Below are 12,024 nucleotides of genomic sequence, written 5' to 3'. Positions count from 1 at the left end.
TATATTTTTCTTTCTTGCAAACCTCATATTCCCTACCCTATTTGAGCTTAAACACTGATTTCCTTACCTTTCAAGAGAACTAAATTTACACAAAGTCATGGACTCACAAGAGCATGAAAGGCAAGAGAAGTAGAAGGTCTGCAAGTAAAGTTAATTATAACAATATTATCAAAGTCATAAGTTTAGGGGTGTGAAAAGTCAACTCGTCTACTATGTGGCCAACAAGAAAAGGCCGACGAGATTCATCCACAAAGTTAGTCGAAAAGGTATGAAATATTTCCAAGATGAAAAAAAAAAAAGAAAAAAAGAAAAGAAAGGGTCCAACATGCCGAATAGAGGGGTAAAGGGGTAAATATATTGATACTTGAAAGAACAATAAAATGCGATATGTTAAAAGATTTACAATGATTGAGAAGAGATATTAGAAATGAGAATACTCTATTTGTCTGTTGGTGTTTAAACTTAAGTTCTCTTGCTTTGTTTGAATCTTACCTTTTCTTTGTAGCCCTCACCCTCACCCTAGCCTTATCTTACAAGCTTAATAAAGACATGTTGATCCTTGGTAATAGTTTATGTTCTACAATAGTGGAGAGTATTGTTTTTTTTTTTTTGAAGAGCCGATAGCCACACACATAGCGGCCCCGTCTTAAATTTATCAATATGCCCTCACTTATGGCCAAAGAATACTGTGGTTACAAGCGAAGCATCTACGAGATTACAAATAAGCAAATAACCTCCCAAATACAAATCAACAAACATAAAGCAGGTAAACAAACTAAACAAGCCTATAATAAGACCAAGACTAAACAAGCCTATATAATAAAACCAATAACCATTAAACAAGCCTTAAAAAACGACAATCAAAGAACATAAACAAAAAGAGCAACCAACCAAGATAAATTTGACCAAAATTAATGTCTAATAGCCGGCAATCTCGACTTATCAATTCGAACAATAGGCTGTAATAATCTCGGCCACTCTTGGAAATCTTCAAATAACATTACTGCCACTTTCGCCTAGCTTAGCTAAGAAATCTACCGCTTGGTTCCCCTCAAGAAATTGATGAGCAATCCTAACATTCATCCCTTGCATCTCTTTAATACATTCATCCCAAAAGTCCCTTAAATACCATAGATTGCATTTACTTGCTCGAAACTAGTCCACAACAATTTTGGAGTCACTCTCAATAATTACATTAAAGAAAGATAACCTCTTGCATAGCCGAATTCCATCAAACAAAACCTTTAATTCAGCTCTATTGTTAGAGCCAACACCGTAGTGACTCGTGAATTTTGGCGCCCCCGACCCCCACGTAACGAAACATGGGAATCGAGATGCCAGGATGATGACAACAAGGTCAAACATCCCAATGATAGTGCCAAGTGTGTGTGCATGCAACAGTGTACAACAAACAACGCAGCGGATAAATTTAGTAAGTCAACTAAGTACCAGAATTTTTAATACAAACTAATATAAGTAAAACGATTAAAAAGAGTTATACAATCATCCAAAAATAAAATATAATACATGTCTAAAACAAATACGAGTGATCCCAATCACTCCTCAGGCGGAGCCGAATCCTCAAGCTCACCTTCATCTTCCTCTGGATCAAAATCTGCGTTACCATAAAACGGTACCGCAAGTAAGTATAAACCAAACAACCACGAGATAAAAATATATCGATGCAATCAACATGCATGCATATGATGAAATATGCGTTAAACCCAAAATATCATTTTTTTTCCGAAAATGGATATTTTTCCAACACACGCCAAAATCCCATTTGGCCCAAAAATAATAATCCGTCATTTTTCCAGAAATTGACTCACATGAAACCATTTTATCCAACATACTATTTTCCCAGAAAATAGCTCAAATAACCGTTTATCCAAAAACTCGCCATTTTCCCAGAAAATGGCCCATTAACCAATTTTACTGTATGCACCATGATCTCTTCTAGGGACCATCCGCACATCCTAGCTCCCTTCGCCACACCATGGGTAACGACCGTGTGTGTGACTTCATAACGAGCGATGCCCAGTTCCGTGCCCAACGTGTACATGGCCAAGCATCCTTTAGCCCCCGCCAGCAAAGGAGCCACGGAGTTGGCACGAGAGCGTTACCATCCAGTCCGATCCCGTTGTCGCCCAGGGACAACCCAGGGGACATCACTCAGTATATTCCGCTCCCGAGTGTCCAGAGATGCTCCATCGAGATAGTGCCCCATCTCGGCTTGGGGTCGTGATACGCACGCACCCAAAAATCATTTATCACATGAAAACCCAGTTTTCAATAAACACATGAACATGAATACAACTACACGAAAATCCATTTTCATTTACAAACATGATCACGTGTGCAAATATGCCATGTACACGAAACGATGCATTATCCAACAACGAACAACTCACAACCCAAACCAAACACACAAATAACTCCATCCTCCAATCCATCCCACCCCCTTACTCTTCAAACTGAGTCCGGCATAACCAACCATATCATAATAAAATGAGTTAGTGCAAAAATATATTTAAATCACGATAGTTTTTTGAAAAAATACTTACAGCGCTATCTAATAATTTTCAAAGGATCACGGAGTTGCAAGAAGTGGCGGCACAGCAAAGTAACAGTGCAAAATGCATTATGGTTATGGGTCTCAAAATCTCACTTTTGAATGGTGACAAACCAAGACCCGAGATTGATAGGAAATGGCTTAGGGATGTCGGTGAAGCTAATGGTGGTAGTGGTTGGCCTTGGGTGGCGGCGTAAAGGGTGATTGAAGGCTTAAATGCCCAAATCGGAAATGTTGATGAATGTGCTTCACCGGTGGCAGATCGGGGCTGAGGATGGGTGCATGTAACACCCCGTATTTTAGTGTATTTTTATTGAAGAATTATTTTTATTTTATTCAAAAAATTATTCTCTTGTTTTAAAATTATTGGATTTTAATTGGATTATTTTTAGGATTTTTAATTGGTGAAAATTAATTTTTATGTGCTTTCTTAATATTTATTTATTGTTGTGCATTTAAATTGTTTTTCATATTTAATTAATTACTGTGGGATTTAATTATTTCAATTTGACTTTACCATTACGTTTAAGTTATTTTATTTAACTTATGGTTTTAAAATCATCTCCGTTGGATCATTTTTGTGAGCCAAGTTATGAGGATTGGACCTAATTTCTTTTCCCTCCATTTTTCTTTCCTCTCTTTTCTTTTCTTTCTTTTCTTTTTTCTTCCTTATTTTCCCCCTCCACGTGCGCGCGACCCAGCTCCCTCTCTCTCCCTCTCTCTCCCCGTGTCTGTCACCTTCACCCAGCCAGCCGTCGTGCGCCGGCAGTGGTCGACACCGCCCGACCGACCAGCTCCCCCTCCCTCCGGCGACCTCAACCCCAAAATCCCAGCCCCTACCTCTCCGCCGGTAGCCCGCACGCACCCCACGAAGCCGCGGCATTCTTTGCCCCGTTGCGCCGCCGTCGCACCACCATTGGCCACCATCTTCCTACCACTTCATCCTCGACCTCTTGGCAACCCATTGGACCCAACCCCAGCTCCGATCCGCCACCGGTGAAGCTCCACCATCTACATTTCCGATTTGGGTATTTTGGTCTTCTACCGCCCATTGCGCCGCCACCCACGGCCAACCTTCACCACCACTAGGTTCACCGACCTCCCTAGGCCCTACCCTATCATTTTTGGGTCTTCGTTTGTCTCCGTTGAAAAGTGGGTATCTGTGACCCACGGCCACAGTGTATTTTACACTGTTCGACAGCTATTTTTCCACTTCGAGGGCATCCGTGATCCTCGAAAAATTATTATATAGCATTGTAAGTATTTCTCCAAAGAACTTTCGTAATTTAAATGTATTTTTGCACTAACCCATTTCACTGTATTTTTGGCATGCCGGACTGAGTCCGAGGAGTTCGGGGGTCGGATGGATTTGTGATTGGAGTTATTTGGTTGGTTTGGTTGTTGATGAGTTGTTTTGATTGGACTTGTTGGGATTGGTTCTGGATGGATGTTGGATCAGTGTTGGTGCATGTTCATACCATTATTTCATGCATGATCATGTTTGTAAGGAAAACTGAGTTTTCGTGTATTGCATTCATGTTCATGTGTTTATGAAAACTGGGTTTTCATGTGAGAATGGATTTTGGGTGCGTGTGTATCACGACCCCAAGCCGAGATGGGGTATTAACTCGGTGGAGCTCCTCTGGTTACTCGGGAGCGGAATATACTGAGTAACGTCCCCTGGGTTGTCGCCGGGCGACAATGGGATCGGACGAGATGGTCTCGTGCCGACTCCGTGGTCCTTCTGCTGGCGGGGACTAGAGGATGTCTGGCCACGTACGCGCTGGGCGCGGAACTGGGCATCGCTCGTTGTGTAGTGTGGGTGCTTGGCCATGTACGCGCTGGGCGCGGAACTGAGCACCGCTACGAAGCCAGGACGTGCGGATGGTCCATAGGGGAGGCCATGGTGCATATGGAATTAATGCATGGTGCATTTGGAATTAATGCACTATTTTCTGGGAAAATAGTGAGAGTTGGTTTTCTGGGTAAATCATTTTGTGGGAAAATGTTTTACGGATATTTTGGGCCAAAATGGGATTTTGGCGTGTGTTGGAAAATTATCATTTTCGGGAAAAATAATGAGTTGAGTAAAATGCATATTTTTCATATGCATGCATGTTAGTTGCTTTTAATGCATTTTATATTACGTTGTTATTTGGGGTCATACTTACCTGCGATACCATTTTGTGGTAACGCAGATTTTGATGCAGATGAGGAGGAGGGCGAGCCTGAGGAGACGGCTCCGCCTGAGGAGTGATCTGGGATCACTCGTTTGTTTATCTGAAACTATTGTAATATATTTTATGGATGACTGTATAACTGCTATTTAAATCTTTACTGATGTTTGATTGTAAATAAATTCTGGTACTTTGTTGACTATCCGCTGCGTTATTTTATTTGTACACTATTGCATGTACACACACTGGCACTTCGTTGGGATGTGTGACCGTGTTGTCAGCATCCTGGTGTCTCGATCCCTGTGTATTTATATAAGGGGGATTGGGGGCGCCACAGGTGGTATCAGAGCAGTTTGGCTCTGGGTAAAACCACATGTCCCTTATGATAGTACCAGAAAATTATTTTTATTATTATTTTAAAATAATAAAATTTTTGTTTAAGTGGTGTAAGTTAAGTTATTTATTTTATATTATGAGTTTATTGCTATGTTATTTTATGTTAATTGATGTTATTTGAATTATTTTATTTATCGCTTTAATTAGTGTTTATTTTTGGTTGAGTATGATTTATCTGGATTTAAGCGGGGTTGGAGAATGCTCTATGACAGGACTATGGTGAGACCAAGAAGCAAGCTGATGTGCCTGAAGATGAGTTACCTAGAGGTGATGGAAATTATGCTATGGCAAGAGCATTAAATAGAATGACAGAATTTCTTCAATAGAATTTCCGACCGCCGCAAGGAGATTCAAGTAGAGGAGTCCAAGTGGGGTGCCCCTATGAGCGCTTCCTAACGCATAGGACTCCTGCCTTCACTGGGGAGGAGGACCCAATGCGAGCTAGGAGGTGGATTCAAGATTTGGAAAGAACATTTGAAGTTTGTGGATGCACGGAGGCTCAGATGGTATTATATGGAAGTTATATGCTGCAAGGTGAAGCGGCAAATTGGTGGGAGACCAAGCGGACATTATTAGAAATGGAGTTGGGTTCCTTGGCTGCTGTGTCTTGGCAACGTTTCAAGAAAGAGTTTGATGACCGGTTCATTCCTGTTTCAGTGAGAAGGCAAAAGGCTCGGGAGTTCAATAATTTGGTTCAAGGAGGCATGACTGTTGAGCAATATGCAAGAAAATTTATGGAGCTTGGATGGTTCGCTCCTCACCTCATTACTACGGAGGAGTTGCGGGTCGAGCGCTTCCAGGAGGGTCTGCGCCATGAGGTACGTAGACAAGTGGCCTGCCTTCGGATTAAGGACTTTCAAGAGTTAGTGGATTTAGCCAGCATTGCAGAACAGGAAAATAGTTTTGGAGTAGGTTCCCCTCCGGGTCAGAAGAGGCGGAGTTACGTTGGTGAAGGGAGTAGTTCTGGGTCGCCTCATAAGTTCGTGCAAAGGACTAGTGCCCGTTCGCAGACGACCACCGGTGTTCGTGCTGGAGGTCGAGCTCCAGTTTGTAACAGGTGCAATAGAGCCCATGAGGGTGACTGCGGCCAGAGAGGAATTCAGTGTTTTAGATGTGGCGAGCCGGGTCACTTTGCTCAGGAGTGTCCTGGTCAAGTTCAAGGAGGGCAAGGAGCGCGAGGAGGTCGACGAGGTGGAAGGGGCAACCAGAGATAGTTGGTGCAAGCTCGGGTTTATGCAGTGACCCCTGGTGATGTGGATTATGGAGCTCCAGAGACCCACGATGCTGGGGTTATTACTGGTATGCATTTAATTATTTTAATTTGATTTAATGTTTGATATGGTTGGATTTTTTGGAATAGTCTGGTGGATGTGTTTGCTTCAGGTAGAGTTCGCCTATATGATTTCTATGCATGTACTTTGTTTGATTCCGGGGCGTCTCGATCTTTTGTGTCTACCACTTTTGCACGGATGTGTAATCTGGTCACGGAGCCTTTATCGCAATCTCTAGTAGTGGCACTTCCAAATGGTGAGATGGTGTGGTGCTCTAAAGTTGCTTTAGGCTGTCCTTTGGATTTTGGAGGGAGGACACTGGATGCAGATTTGATTGTATTCAAGTTGCTGGGATTTGATATAATTTTGGGAATGGATCGGCTATATCGATATTCAGCAAATATTGATTGTAGAAGTCGGGTAATTGGTTTTCAACTCTCGGATGATGATTATTTGGAATTCGCGGGAAGTAAGTTGAAGGCAAAACCAACAATTATATCAGCAATTCAAGCTAGGAGAGATATAGCTTGTGGAGCAGATGCTTTTTTGGTCCAAGTCGTGTCTACGCCATCTAAGAACAAGTCGTTAGTAGATATTCCAGTTGTGGGCGAGTTTCCTGATGTGTTTGTAGATGATTTGCCCGGATTGCCTCCCGTTCGCGATATGGAATTTGTTATTGATTTGGAACCTGGTGCGGCTCCTGTGCATAAAGCACCTTATCGCATGGCACCGGCTGAATTAAAAGAGTTGAAGACTCAATTGCAAGAACCGGTCGACAAGGGATTTATTCAGCCTAGTACTTCACCGTGGGGAGCGCCCGTGTTGTTTGTCAAGAAGAAAGATGGTACTCTCAGAATGTGTATAGATTATCGGGAGCTTAACAAGGTGACTATTAAGAACAAGTATCCTCTACCGAGAATTGATGATTTGTTTGACCAACTTCAGGGAGCGGCTATCTTTTCGAAGATTGACTTGAGGTCAGGGTACTATCAGTTGAGAATAAGAGATAAGGACGTGCCCAAGACTGCTTTCAGGACGAGGTATGGGCATTTTGAATTTAAGGTGATGTCTTTTGGGTTAGCTAATGCCTCTGCTGCTTTTATGGATTTGATGAATAGGGTGTTTCGGCCTTTCTTGGATTCTTTTGTGGTGGTGTTTCTCGACGACATTTTGATTTATTCTCGAGATTTGGAAGAGCATGCTTGTCACCTTCGTCTGGCACTTGGGAAATTAAGAGAGCATCAATTGTACGCTAAGTTGAGCAAGTGTGAATTCTGGTTAGAATAAGTTAAGTTTCTTGGACATGTGATTTCTCAAGAAGGGGTGGCTGTAGATCCTAGTAAAGTAGAAGCTGTTTTATCGTGGCCTCGCCCTTCGACAGTTCGTGAGATACGAAGTTTCTTGGGACTTGCCGGTTACTATCGAAGATTTGTGGAAGGTTTTTCTCGACTATCCGGACCTCTCACTGCCTTGACGAGGAAGAATACTGAGTTTGTATGGTCTGACAAATGTGAGAGAAGTTTTCAAGAGTTGAAGAGAAGATTGACAACGGCACCTGTTTTGGCACTTCCGGAGCCACACAAGCCATTTGTGATTTTTAGTGATGGATCCAATTCGGGTTGGGATGCGTTCTTATGCAAGAGGGACGGGTTGTGGCTTATGCATCTCGTCAGCTGAAGATTCATGAAAGGAATTATCCCACGCATGATTTGGAGTTGGCGGCAATAGTTTTTGCGCTTAAGATTTGGCGGCATTATCTGTATGGCGAAGCCTGTGAAGTTTATGCTGATCACAAGAGCTTGAAGCATCTGTCTACTCAGAAGAATCTAAACATGAGGCAGAGACGGTGGTTAGAGCTAATTAGCGACTATCAGTGTGAAATCAAGTATCATCCAGGAAAGGCAAATTTAGTCGCTGATGCCTTGAGTAGGAAGTCGCAACAAGTGGATGAAGCAGAATCATCAGATGTGGACTCTCTCCTTTGTGGAATGAGGAGGCTTCTTATCGAGAGTTCACAGCAAGAAGAATTATTATCTTCAGTCTTGGATGTCCGAGTAGTGGATTTTGAAGAATTAAAGACTCTTCAAAGAAAGGACCCTAATTTGTTGGCTATCAGGAAAAGAGTCAGAAAGTCTAGAGGACCCTTGCATTACAGCTTGGATAGGGATGGCATTCTTCGGTTTTGGGATCGTAGAGTGATTCCCCGAGATTCTGAATTTAAAGAGCGGATTTTAGCAGAAGCTCATGCGGCTCCTTATTCGGTTCATCCAGGAAGCACGAAGATGTATAGAGATTTAAAGAAGAATTTCTGGTGGGAAGGAATGAAGTTGGACATCGCTTTGTTTATTGAGAAATGTGACACATGCCGACAGGTGAAGGCTGAGCATCAGAGACCTGCTGGTAGACTCCAACCTCTCCCTATTCCGGAGTGGAAGTGGGATGATATTTCTATGGATTTTGTGGTAGGGTTGCCAAGGACTCCTAGTGGGAAGAACTCCATTTGGGTGATTGTGGATCGGTTGACCAAGAGTGCCCATTTCTTGCCTGTTAATAATACTGACTCTTTGGGTAAGTTGACTCGGTTATATGTCAAGGAGATAGTGCGTTTGCATGGAATACCCAAGAGTATCGTGTCAGATCGGGACTCGCGATTCACGTCCCATTTCTGGAAGAGTTTGCAGGCAGCATTAGGCACTAAATTGAAGTTTAGTTCGGCGTATCACCCCCAAACGGACGGCCAATCAGAGCGTACTATTTAGACTCTGGAGGATATGTTGCGGTCTTGTGTCATGGAATTCCAAGGAAGTTGGGAGAATCACTTACCGCTTATTGAGTTCTCTTATAATAACAGTTTTCATTCCTCCATTCAGATGGCCCCGTATGAAGCTTTATATGGACGGAAGTGCAGATCGCCTTTATGTTGGGATGAAGTTTGTGAGAACAAATTGCTTGGGCCTGAGATAATTCAAGAAATGAAGGATCAAGTTCAGTTTATCAGGAAGAAGATGGCTGAAGCGCAAAGTCGCCAGAAAAGTTACGCAGATACAAGAAGAAGAGACTTATCCTTTGAAGAAGGTGATTGGGTTTATCTTAAAGTCTCTCCTATGAAAGGAGTTAAGCGCTTTGGTAAGAAAGGAAAGCTTAGTCCAAGATATGTTGGCCCTTTTCAGATCGTAGAGAAGGTTGGGCTTGTTGCTTATAGAGTTGCCTTGCCAGATTATTTTGGGGATGTTCATGATGTGTTTCATGTGTCCTCATTGAAGAAGAGTTTTGGACAGCAAGAGCCACGTTTTGTGGATCCCGAACACATTCAACTGCGGCCCAACCTTACTTATGAAGTTGCCCCAACATAGATCGTGGATTGGAAAGAGCAAGAGTTAAGTTCCAAGATAATACCTATGGTGAAAGTGTCATGGGGTGATCCGTTGGCTCACAATTTCTCTTGGGAGAGAGAAGCCGACATGAGGGAGCAATATCCGTACTTGTTTGATTGATTTTGACGGTATGTTCTAAGCATTCTCTCGGTTGAATCTTGATCCTGCCTTGGTTGAATGTTTGACCTTGCTAATTTCGTGGACGAAATTTTTTTTAAGGGGGGGAGGATGTAACACCCCGTATTTTAGTGTATTCTTATTGAAGTATTATTTTTATTTTATTCAAAAAAGTATTCTCTTGTTTTAAAATTATTGGATTTTAATTGGATTATTTTTAGGACTTTTAAGTGGTGAAAATTAATTTTTATGTGCTTTCTTAATATTTATTTATTGTTGTGCATTTAAATTGTTTTTCATATTTAATTAATTACTGTGGGATTTAATTATTTCAATTTGACTTTACTATTACGTTTAAATTATTTTATTTAACTTATGGTTTTAAAATCATCTCCGTTGGATCATTTTTGTGACCCAAATTATGAAGATTGGACCTCATTTCTTTTCCCTCCATTTTTCTTTCCTCTCCTTTTCTTTTCTTTCTTTTCTTTTTTCTTCCTTATTTTCCCCCTCCCCATGCGCGCGACCCAGCTCCCTCTCTCTCCCTCTCTCTCCCCGTGTCCGTCACCTTCACCCAGCCCGCCGCCGTGCGCCGGCAGTGGTCGACACCACCCGGCCGACCAGCTCCCCCATCCTCCGGCGACCTCAACCCCAAAATCCCAGCCCCTACCTCGCCGCCGGTAGCCCGCACGCACCCCACGAAGCCGCGACATTCTTTGCCCCGTTGCGCCGCCGTCGCACCACCATTGGCCACCATCTTCCTACCACTTCATCCTCGACCTCTTGGCAACCCATTGGACCCAACCCCAGCTCCGATCCTCCACCGGTGAAGCTCCACCATCTACATTTCCGATTTGGATATTTTGGTCTTCTACCGCCCATTGCGCCGCCACCCACGGCCAACCTTCACCACCACTAGCTTCACCGACCTCCCTAGGCCCTACCCTATCATTTTTGGGTCTTCGTTTGTCTCCGTTGAAAAGTGGGTATCTGTGACCTACGGCCACAGTGTATTTTACACTGTTCGACAGCTATTTTTCCACTTCGAGCGCATCCGTGATCCTCGAAAAATTATTATATAGCATTGTAAGTATTTCTCCAAAGAACTTTGGTAGTTTAAATGTATTTTTGTACTAACCCATTTCACTATATTTTTGGCATGCCGGACTGAGTCCGAGGAGTTCGGGGGTCGGATGGATTTGTGATTGGAGTTGTTTGGTTGGTTTGGTTTATTTGGTTTGGTTGTTGATGAGTTGTTTTGATTGGATTTGTTGGGATTGGTTCTGGATGGATGTTGGATCAGTGTTGGTGCATGTTCATACCATTATTTCATGCATGATCATGTTTGTAAAGAAAACTGTGTTTTCGTGTATTGCATTCATGTTCATGTGTTTATGAAAACTGGGTTTTCATGTGAGAATGGATTTTGGGTGCGTGTGTATCACGACCCCAAGCCGAGATGGGGCATTAACTCAGTGGAGCTCCTCTGGTTACTCTAGAGCGGAATATACTGAGTAACGTCCCCTGGGTTGTCGCCGGGCGACAATGAGATCGGACGAGATGGTCTCGTGCCGACTCCGTGGTCCTTCTGCTGGCGGGGACTAGAGGATGTCTGGCCACGTACGCGCTGGGCGCGGAACTGGGCATCGCTCGTTGCGTAGTGTGGGTGCTTGGCCATGTACGCGCTGGGCGCGGAACTGAGCACCGCTACGAAGCGAGGACGTGCGGATGGTCCATAGGGGAGGCCATGGTGCATATGGAATTAATGCATGGTGCATTTGGAATTAATGCACTATTTTCTGGGAAAATAGTGCGAGTTGGTTTTCTGGGTAAATCATTTTGTGGGAAAATGTTTTACGGATATTTTGGGCCAAAATGGGATTTTGGCGTGTGTTGGAAAATTATCATTTTCGGGAAAAATAATGAGTTGACTAAAATGCATATTTTTCATGTGCATGCATGTTAGTTGCATTTAATGCATTTTATATTACGTTGTTATTTGGGGTCATACTTACCTGCGTTACCATTTTGTGGTAGCGCAGATTTTGATGCAGATGAGGAGGAGGAGGGCGAGCCTGAGGAGACGGCTCCGCCTGAGGAGTGATCTGGGATCACTC

Source organism: Juglans microcarpa x Juglans regia, chromosome 7S (genome assembly GCF_004785595.1).
Source record: "Juglans microcarpa x Juglans regia isolate MS1-56 chromosome 7S, Jm3101_v1.0, whole genome shotgun sequence".
Classification (NCBI taxonomy): domain Eukaryota; kingdom Viridiplantae; phylum Streptophyta; class Magnoliopsida; order Fagales; family Juglandaceae; genus Juglans; species Juglans microcarpa x Juglans regia.
This window is presented reverse-complemented; position numbering follows the sequence as displayed.